Source organism: Gossypium hirsutum, chromosome D03, assembly GCF_007990345.1.
Source record: "Gossypium hirsutum isolate 1008001.06 chromosome D03, Gossypium_hirsutum_v2.1, whole genome shotgun sequence".
Lineage (NCBI taxonomy): Eukaryota > Viridiplantae > Streptophyta > Magnoliopsida > Malvales > Malvaceae > Gossypium > Gossypium hirsutum.
Window position 1 is genome coordinate 24,105,195 of NC_053439.1, and position 11,014 is coordinate 24,116,208.

Genomic DNA, 11,014 nt, shown 5'->3' on the forward strand with positions numbered 1-11,014 from the left:
GAGGTTAGTTATATAAATTCGAGAATACTGTGACATCTTTCAACTGATTGAACAAATCCTCAATTTGAGGCAGTGGATATTTATTCCTGATTGTAACCTTATTGAGTTGACAGTAGTCTATACATAATCTCATTGATCTGTCTTTTTTCTTAACAAACAAAACCAGTACACCCCAAGGTAAAAAACTAGGCCGAGCAAAACCCTTATTTTTCAACTCTTGCAGCTATGCTTTCAACTCTTTTAACTCAATAGAAGCCATTCTGTAAGTTGCTATCAATATTGGTGATGTTTCCGGTATAAGTTTAATAGCAAATTCAACCTCTTTGATCGTTGGTAGTCTAGGTAATTCCTCTAGAAATACATCAGGATACTCACAAACCACTGGTACTGGTTCAAGCTTCAATTCAGACACTTTAGTATCCAACACATATGCAAGGAAAGCATTGCAACCTTTTCTCACATATTTCTACGCTGACATAGCTGATATAACAACAGGAAACCCACTCAGACTATTTGAATCAATACGAAGCATCTCACCGTTCTAACATTTCAATATAATAAGCTTTCGTCTACAGTTCACAATAGCGTCATGTAGAGTTAGCCAATCCATGCCCAAAATTACATCAAATTCATCAAACAGTAACAGCATCAAATTAGCCAAAAAACTGTATCCCCGAGTCATAAAAGGACAATTCTTGTAGACTTTATCTACTAGCACATATCGACTTAGGGGGTTTGATACCTTAACCATGAATTTAGTGGACTCAACAGGTAAATTCTTACTAGACACTAAGTTCGTGCACACATATGAATGAGTGGATCCTAGATCAATCAAAACAGTAATATCAGTATCAAAAATAGAGAAAATACCGGTAATAACATTTGGCACATAAGCATCATCTCATGCGCGAATAGCATAAGCCCTAGCTGGTGCTCGTGCCTCGGATTTCACAACAGAATCTTTTGTTACACCATGACTACCACTCACATTTCCAGGATTATAAAGTGGTCTACCTCTCGCAGCAGTATTGCTCGGCCTCGTAGTCTAAACTTTCTCTTTCTCAAATTTCTCTAAGCAATCCCTAATATAGTGGTCTAAGGAACCACACCTGAAACATACTCCGTTCTTTAATCGACACTCGCCATAATGTGGTTTCTTACAGTATCTGCCCTTAGGCCAAACATCTTATGCTTCCCACACATGCTATAGATGTAGCTTGAGGTTTTGGACTCGAACGTCAGCTACCTCTGTCTCTACTAGAATAACCCACAAAAGCTGTAGAACAGTTGTGATGTTCTTTTCATTTCTTTGATACTGACTGATATGACTTCCCAGTCGATCTCTTTCTCAAGTCTCTAGCTTCAAAATCAGCGTGTCTTTTCTCTTTACTCAGTTCTTCGGCCTTATGTGCTCTGTCAACTAGTACAACGAATTCTTTCAGCTCAAGAATTCCAACTAGAAGCTTTATCTCTTCGATTAAACCTTCTTCAAATTTTTTACACATAATACTCTTGGTTAGAATACACTCATGGGCATATTTGTTCAATCTAAGAAATTCTCGTTCGTACTTTGATACAGTCGTGTAACCCTATTTGAGCTCCACAAACTCTTTACGTTTCTGATCTAGAAACCTTTGACTAACATATTTCTTTCGAAACTCAGTTTGGAATAATTCCCAGGTGATTCGCTCTTTTGGCACAACAAAAATTAACGTGTTTCACCACTGGTAAGCTGAATCTTTCAATAACGACTCTGCACACTTAACACATTCAGCCGGTGAATAAGATAGATCATCAAAAACCCTGATTGTATTCTCTAACCAGAATTTAGCTCTCTCAGGATCATCTTCAGCAGTAGCTCAGAATTCTTCAGGCCTATATTTACGTATCTTATCAATAGGCAGCTTACTAACTCGAATTGGTTCCGTACCTTGAGAAATAGTGGGAACCGGTTAGGGAGCAGGAGGGGGTAGAGGTTGTTGAGCAGCCGAGTTCATCCTTATGAACTCTGTAAACCATTCATTCATCATCTGCAAGCTTGCACATCCACAAAATGCATCATCATGAACATATAATTTGATCAATATTAGCCAACATCAATGACTTTATACAAAATAAATTATCAAATAGCATAGACCAACATTTTAGGCCAAATTAATTAGGACACATAACAAAATAACCAAGCCTTATATACATGCCATAATTCAAAATATTGATTTCAAAATACCAAAAGACTGTTGATAGTGTGGATGGATCTCTGATGATCTCTGTACCCCGAGCAAGCCTCGTGACACTATAAGACAAGGGGAAAGAAAGGGGGGTAAGCTTATAGCTTAGTAAGTGAATATGTAAATAATATACAATTTATTAATATGCTTTTATCAATTTTCACAATATGTTCTTAAAATAATACAATCATAATTGCACCTAGTTCCAACATTTACTCAAGTTCATATCTAGCTATCTACTCGAGTTATAGTCACTAAATTATTTATATCTTGAGTTACAGAACTCCAAATTAAGTTCCAAAAATTGTCTCTGAAACTAAACTCACATATATTTTTACCATAAAATTTTTAGAATTTTTGGTTGAGCCAATAAAAACAGTTTACTCTTTAATGTTTCCTCTGTTCTGCTGTTTGGCCGTTTCAACCTTTCTGCACTAAAAATTAATTATCTTCTTATACAAAATTCAAATGATGTTCTCATTTGTTTCTCTTGAAAATAGACTCATTTATTATTTTAAAAATATAAATTCTAACCCGTAATTATTTTTTTACAATGTTTAATGATTTTCCAAAGTCAAAATAGGGGATTCCGAATCATTCTGACCCTGTCTCACAAAAATTCAAATATCTCATAATATGAAATTCTTTTGCTGAAAGTGTTTCTTTTATATGAAATTAGACTCAATAAGATTTAATTTCATATCTTATTCAACTTCTAATTCGATTTTCACCATTTTTGGTGATTTTTCAAAGTCACACAACTATTGCTGTCCAAAACTGTTTTATTTCTAAATTTCACTCTTTCATGTTTTCTTTATACTAACTTTCACTGTAACACTTACTAAAGTTTGATCATATATCGAGTACATTGCTCATAAGTTTACACACACATACCTGCACTTATTCATCACATATTCATATTCGTTTACACTTACTCATTTCTCGTTGAACACATCAAAATAATAACAGATACCTAGTGGCCTGCACATAGTACCACCCTTGTAGCCAAAGCTACCTTCTTCACAAAGTGGCCTTCACATGGTACCACACTTGTGACCAAAGCTATCTTTCTTCACAAAGTGGCCTTCACATAGTACCACACTTGTGATCAAGCTATCTCTTCTCAAAGTGGCCGTCACATAGTACCACACTTGAGTCACTAGTGGCATGTCACTTGTATCCTATTCTATTCCTAATGTTCAACCGGGAAATTTCTCACTTTTCGATACTTGTCAATTTCATTAAATATTCATCCACATTTCATAAAACATAATAAAATATGATAACGTAAGTAAAAACGATGCATTATTTACATACAAACTTACCTCGGTGCAAGATATGACGAATTTGAAATTTAGTCTACAACCTTCTCTTTCTCCAATCAAGGTCAATTCCTCGTCTTTCTTGATCTACAATAACACATTTAACTCATTTAATACTTGCATTATTCAATATAGTCCAACAATCACACTATGGAAAAATTACATTTTTGCCCCTAAAATTTCACATATTTACAATTTTGCCCCTAGGCTCGTAAAATGAAAATCACTTATTTTTCTCAAATCCTAAGCCTAGCCGATTCATATTCCCTCTTATAGCAGCCCATATTTTTCACATATTCACACTTTTACCACACAATTTATCACATTTCTTAATTTAGTCCCTAATCGACATTTCTATCAAAAATCACTTTACAAATGTTGTTTATCTAACAACAAGGATGTATTTTCTATCAACAATTATCAAAATACACACTTAATCAACAATGTAAAAATTCAAAAACTTTAACAGTTTTGAAAATGAAGGTACGAGATAGCTAAATCAAGTTACCACGACTCCGAAAACATAAAAATCATTTAAAACGGGGCAAAAACCACTCACCTATCAAGCTCCAAAGCTTGGCCAAATGAAACCCATTCAATGGCTGCCATTTTTTTCTCTATTACGGTTGAAGAAGAAGAAAAATAAAAATGATAGCTTTTGCTATTTTGTCTTATTATACCTATTAACTTATTTACCAATTTAGCCTTCTAATAACTTCACCAAATCCACCTACTACATGTGCATCTTTGTCTCCTCACTTTTCTATTGGTATAATTACCATGCAAGTGCTCATACTTTTCAATTCTATAGCTATTTAGTGCCTTTATCAATTAGACCTCAAGTTTTGCACCTTATGCGATTTAGTCCTTTTTATCAAATTAAGCACTCAAACAAGGAAATTTCTTTATGAAAATTTCACACAACTTTAGTATCATACTGTAGACATAAAAATAATAATAAAATAAATTTTTTGATGTCAAATTTATGGTCCCGCAACCACTGTTTTAACAAGGCCCGAAATCAGGATGTTACACTAACCTTATCATCTGTCTCAAAGACCAATTCAGGACCCAGAACACGTCGCTCGCCCAACTCAGTCCAACATAAAGGAGTGCGATACTTATGATCGCAAAATGCCTCGTAAGGTGCCATATGGATGCTAGACTAGAAGCTATTATTATAGGCAAACTCCGCTAACGGCAGATAATCCTTTCATCTACCTCGAAAATCACTAGCACAGCTCCTCAACATATCCTCCAGTACCTGAACCAACTTCTCTGACTGACCATCGGTCTGAGGATAGAACGCAGTACTGAAGTCCAACCTTGAACCCAGAGTCTCATACAACTTTTTCCAAAACCGAGACGTGAAACAAGGATCCCTATCAGAGATGATCGAAATCAATACCCCATGCAATCTCACTATCTCAAAAATATAGAGCTTCGCCAGCTTCTGCAAAGAATAATTTGTCCTAATTGAGATGAAGTGTGCAGACTTAGTCAATCCATCCACGATAACCCACACTGAATCTTTCTTAGTGGGTGTTAAAGGTAACCCACTAACGAAATTCATCGTTATTCACTCCCACTTCCATAGCGAAATCTTAATCAGCTGCAGCAATTCCGAAGGCAACTGATGCTCAGCCTTAACCTGCTGGTAAGTCAGTCATCTACCCACAAAATCTGTATCCTCTCGCTTCAACCCTGGCCACTAATACAACTCTCACATATCTCGATACATCTTATTTCTGCCAGGGTACATAGCATAAGGGCTACTATGCGCCTATCTCAAAATATACGACCTCAAATCCAAATCATTCGGCATACATATTCGACCTCGGAAACACAGCACACCCTCACAGTTCAACCCAAATCCCGTAGTGCTACCACTCTCAATCTGTCGGAACTGAAGACCCAAAGACTCATCCTCCAACTGTCTACCCTTAATCTGCTCGATCCAAGTTGGCTTGACTTGAAGCTCAGCCAACAACCTCCCATCACCGAACAAGCTAAGTCGAGCGAACATCGCTCTCAGATCAATCATAGCCCTATGGCTCAATGCATCGGCCACCACATTGGCCTTGCTAGTATGGTACTCAATGGTACAGTCGTAATCCTTAAGCAGCTCAACCCATCTTCGTTGCATTAGATTCATCTCCTTCTGAGTAAGGAGATACTTGAGGCTTTTGTGATTAGTGTAGATGATACACTTCTCACCATACAAATAATGTCTCCAAATTTTCAATCAAAAGACTACGGCGGCCAACTCCAAATCGTGCGTCAGATGGTTCGCCTCATATGCCTTAAGCTGACGAGACGCATATGCAACCACCTTACCATCCTGCATCAACACACATCCCAAACCGACATGTGATGCATCACTATAAACCGTGAACTCCTTTCCAAGTTTAGGCTGTACCAAAACAAGAGCCTTAGTCAGTACAGTCTTAAGTTTCTCAAAGCTCTCTTGCGACGCATTAGTCCAGTCAAACGGTACACCTTTACGTAGTAGCTTAGTCAAGGGTGCTGCGGTCAGTGAAAATCCTTCTACAAATCGTCGGTAATAACCTACCAGCCCCAAAAAGCTACGGATCTCGGACACATTCTTAGGCTGCTTCAAATCTAATATAGCCTTAATTTTTTGAGGATCAACTCGAATCCCCTCAGTAGACACCACATGACCCAGAAATGTTACTTCACTTAACCAAAACTCGTGCTTGCTAAACTTAGCATAGAGCTGCTTTTACCTCAAAATCTGAAGAACAATCCTAAGGTGCTCGTCATGCTCATCCTCAGTCCTTGAACAAACCAATATGTCATTGATGAACACCACTACAAACTGGTCCAGGTAGGGCTGAAGCACTCGGTTTATCAAATCCATGAAAGCTGTCGGTGCATTAGTCAGTCCAAATGGAATCACTAGGAACTCGTAGTGACCATAATGAGTCCTAAATGTTGTCTTATGCACATCAGCCTCCCTAACCCTCAACTGATGATACCCAGAATGCAAGTCAATTTTAGAGAACATAGACGCCCCACGGAACTAGTCAAACAAATCATCAATCCTCAAAAGTGGATACAACACTCATACTCAGTCGCCACCATACCTCGTGCATAGTGGCTCAGTCGAAGGAATTCAGCCTCATGCTCGGCCACTAATTGATCTCCTTGTGTTAAATTCAAGAACTCCTTCCTACAAGTGTCCACATAACTAGCTCCCACATACTTCCCCTAGAAGGCGGTCTTAAAGAACTCTCACGTCAGACGTTCGGGCTGAGTGCCCTCCTTAACAATAAGCCACCATTAATAAGTCTCATCACGCAATAACGAGAGTGCACCCTTTAATATCTACTCCGAGGTGCAATCCAGGTCATCCATAATCCTCTCCATGGCCTCAATCCAGTACTCAGCCACATTAGAGGCGACCCCAGTGACACCATTGAAGAGCTCAACTCCATTGAACCGTAGTCATTCCGTAATTGACCTACGGCCCCCAGATCCGGTATTAGGCCCAGCGACCCTCTCCAATATCCTCAACATAGCCTGGGACAATGCGTCGTCCCCAACCATGTGATTATGAGACTCAGTCTTAGTAGCAGGCGACACTAGTGTCTCACTCGTGTCCAAATTCGGTATATTACCCAGGGAAGAGGACTCAGTTCGAGCCCTCTACGGCCTCTACCTCGGCCTCAAGTACCACGTCCACGAATATCTCGTGCGCTCATGTCTACTCAGATTTATCTATATTACGAATTTCTATGCATCAGTTTTAGTTTCAGTATTTACTAGCAGATGCTTCATGTAAACAGTTTCAGTAATTCAGAGTGATTTTTGTAAATTGTAGTCTCTATCAGTTTTGCTACAGTCTCAATATACACTATCTAGAGTGTTTTCACAGTATACTACCTACAGTAGTTTCAGAATATCATAACATATATCAGTTTCAGAATATCATAGCATGTATCAGTTTCAGAACACTTACAGGATTGGCGCCAAAGACTTGGTGCTCTACATACTCAGTAGAAATATTTCAAATAATTTAAAAACCAATTTTTCAAAGACCAAATTTAAAACCCATAATCCACAGCCGAGTTTTGTAACCTAGCTCTGATACCACTAAATATAACACCCCAAACCCAGCCTAGACGTTATGGTCGTATCTAGTAATGTCACACGATAGTGTTTTTGAAACCTCGTTGTTACGTTGAAAACATTCATGTTATTATCTTTAGTAAACCTTTGTTAAAACTTAGGAAGTCGTCTTTATTCATTTAAAACATTTGTTTTGAAACATCCCTCATTGCGGAAGTTTTAATAAAATAGTCTAAATGTCCATGCGTTTAGAAAATACTTTAACTTTTTGAAAACCAAATTTCCTACGACCAGCAGGTATAAATCCATAAAGTAAAATAAATACATAAAAACCCAAATTTAAAACCAAAGTCCCAAAGGGTCCTTAAATTACAACCCAAATAACCAGTAATAATCAAATCGTAAATCGTAAATTGAAAACCATGAAGTCCAAAAATTACTGTGGTCATAGCTGAGTCATTTGTCGCACCGATCTGTCTAAGTTTAGGGATTACCTGTGCACATAAAACAAAAAGGGTGAGTTTACGTAAACTCAATGTGTAATCCTACAGAAACAAAACAAACAATTATTATTCATAGTGCACAGTTGAATAGTCTTAAGCCTAAGCCCTTTTCAGTATCAGTGACAGTTTGGGCATTAGCCCATCTCAATACAGTGTCAAAAATGCAGTAGGGCCTTAGTCCATCACAGTATCAGTAGCAGTAACAGTTATGCAATAGCAAAATCCTTTTCAACCAGCCTCTACACACCATCTCCGTTCAACCCTACACTCCATGTGGGGATATAATCAACCCACCCATCCCTACACTCCAAGTAGTACCGAATGTGGCACAAAACAGTAGTTTGCAGCTGAGCTGCCAGTAAATTAGGCTTAAAGCCTTTCAATACACTTCCTCCAAATAACAGCCCCCAACCCAATGCAATGCAACACACCATGGATGATACGCTATTATGCAATTTCAGTACATATATCCAGTTCAGATATTAACATGCTCAGTACAAATATCATTCAGTCAATTTCACACATTTAGGGGTCTAAGTAGTGCTTACCGACCTTACAGTGGGTTCACAGTCGACTTGGGCGACCCGTGCAACCTTAGAAACATTTCGGTAAAAATGGGCCCACATGCTCGTGTGTGCCCGCGTGGCCCACTCGGCCCAAATTGACCTTGGCCGTGTAATCCATTTTTAATGTAACTCATGCTAGCTAAATATTCATATATGTTTCCACTATTTACTAATATGATCATTCAGAGCTGTCTACTTGAGTCATTGTCACTAAATTATTTATAACTTGAGCTACAGAATTCAAAATTAAGATCCACTTGATGTTTTCGAAACAAGACTCAAATAAATTTCTACCATAAAATTTTCAGAATTTATAGCTTATCAAATAAGTACAGTAAAATCTTCAAAGTTATCCCTATTCTGCTGTTTGACAGCTTCAACCTTTCCTTACTAAAAATTATTTGTCTCTTAGTACGAATTTTGGATGATGTTTCCATTTGTTTCTCTTGAAAGTAGACTCATTAAGGATTTAAACGTATATATATTTAAGCCCCTAATTATTTTTTTTACAAATTTTGATGATTTTCTAAAGTCAGAATAAGGAAACCCAAAACCATTTTGATGAGACTAGACTCAATAAAAACTAGACTCAATAAACCATTCTCATAACTTACAATTTCATTGCTTACATTGTTTCTTCCATGAAAAACTAGACTCAATAAACTTTAATTTCATATTTTATTCAACCTCTAGCTCAATTTCCACTATTATTGATGATTTTTCAAAATTAGACAACTGCTACTGTCCAAAACTATTTTAGTGCAGAATGTTGATTTCCAAGTTTATAACACCCTTATTTCCTTTCTCTACAATTTTTCTTATCATTTTCTCTTATTTCTCTTATTTTTCGACAACAAGCAATTTTGGCTTTTCATCGAATCCTATTTTCTGCGTTTCAGGGACACACCTGGTATCGATTCGCTATGCAAAGTAACCCGAGCCTTCAGAAACCTATATTTGACCAATATATCCCTTAATTAATCACTTAATTCAGTTTTAATCAACCAATTTTGGAAGGAACTAGACTAAAAACCTAACAAAACCCTTACCTCGCTTGAGTAACCACGACTTCACACAATTACAGCGTCGATTCAAAACCACTAGCCCCTTGATTAACTCCTAAACACCAAAATAGAACCCCCCCTTTCAGAGATTAACCAAGAACAATTAACAATAGACAAAAATGTTACTTACCGAACACACGCAACCAATGATGAACAACCAAATCAATTGGAAAATGAAGAAAGAAACGGAAGGGGGAAAAATAATAGAAATTTTAGTAGCAACTAGGGGAAAGAATCGGTGGAGGAGGGAAAAAAGAAGAAGAAAACGTTAGAAAAAGTTTGGGTAATTAGAGAGAAAACTAAAACTCTACTTTTTTTTCTGCAACAAAGAGATAATCAGATTATTTTCTGATAACCTCTCCCTCATTATCTCCTAAAATCACTCCCTATTAACCCACTAAAACACAACTACTCACAATTTTTCCCAACACAACTCTTAGCCAAAATTGGAGCAAAAATACTGTCTCCACGCCATCAATGAAAATTGAACACAGGATCTCCTTCACACCAACACTCCACTTATCCACCAGACCAGTAGGCTCATTCTGTTAATTATTTGCCAACTTTTACTTAAAAGCCTACTGACCAAATATAGGACTTATTCATAAAAATACCAAAATTTGCCCAAGTCCTGGCTCGAACTTGGGACCTCTCACACACCTAGAAAACTTAACCACTGAAGTAGATACACAGTTGTGTCACACCTTTGCAGGAACAAAAAATAAAAATTTTAGGGCTTTACAAAACGCCTACCATAACAGGTTGTACTATAAAGACTGATGTTGGATATACCACAATCCATGTAGTGGGATATGGTTGATCAAGAAATGATTTATCCCTCCTACATAATGGGAGTAATATCTTAGGCCTCTTGATGGAGTAAGACTAGAAATGCATGGTCATGCTCGAGTAAGTTGGTATGAGATATCACACTTATTTGTTTATTGTAGTCTGCTCAGAAAATCAAGAAATATGAGATTGGACTATACAAGTGTGATTATTCCATCAATTGTATCCAATCTAGATCTTAAGGATAAAAAGATATAATACATGAAAAGATTATCACAGAAAGGTTATGTCGAATCACAACTTCTTCTAACTTGGGTGGCAATAATTCATTGCTAGATGTCACTCATTGCTTGTAATGTTAGAAACATTCTAATTTAGTCCCTAAATCATGTTTTCATCAAAATTCCCTTAATAAAAGATGTTTATCTATCAAAAACCTTTTATTTTCTA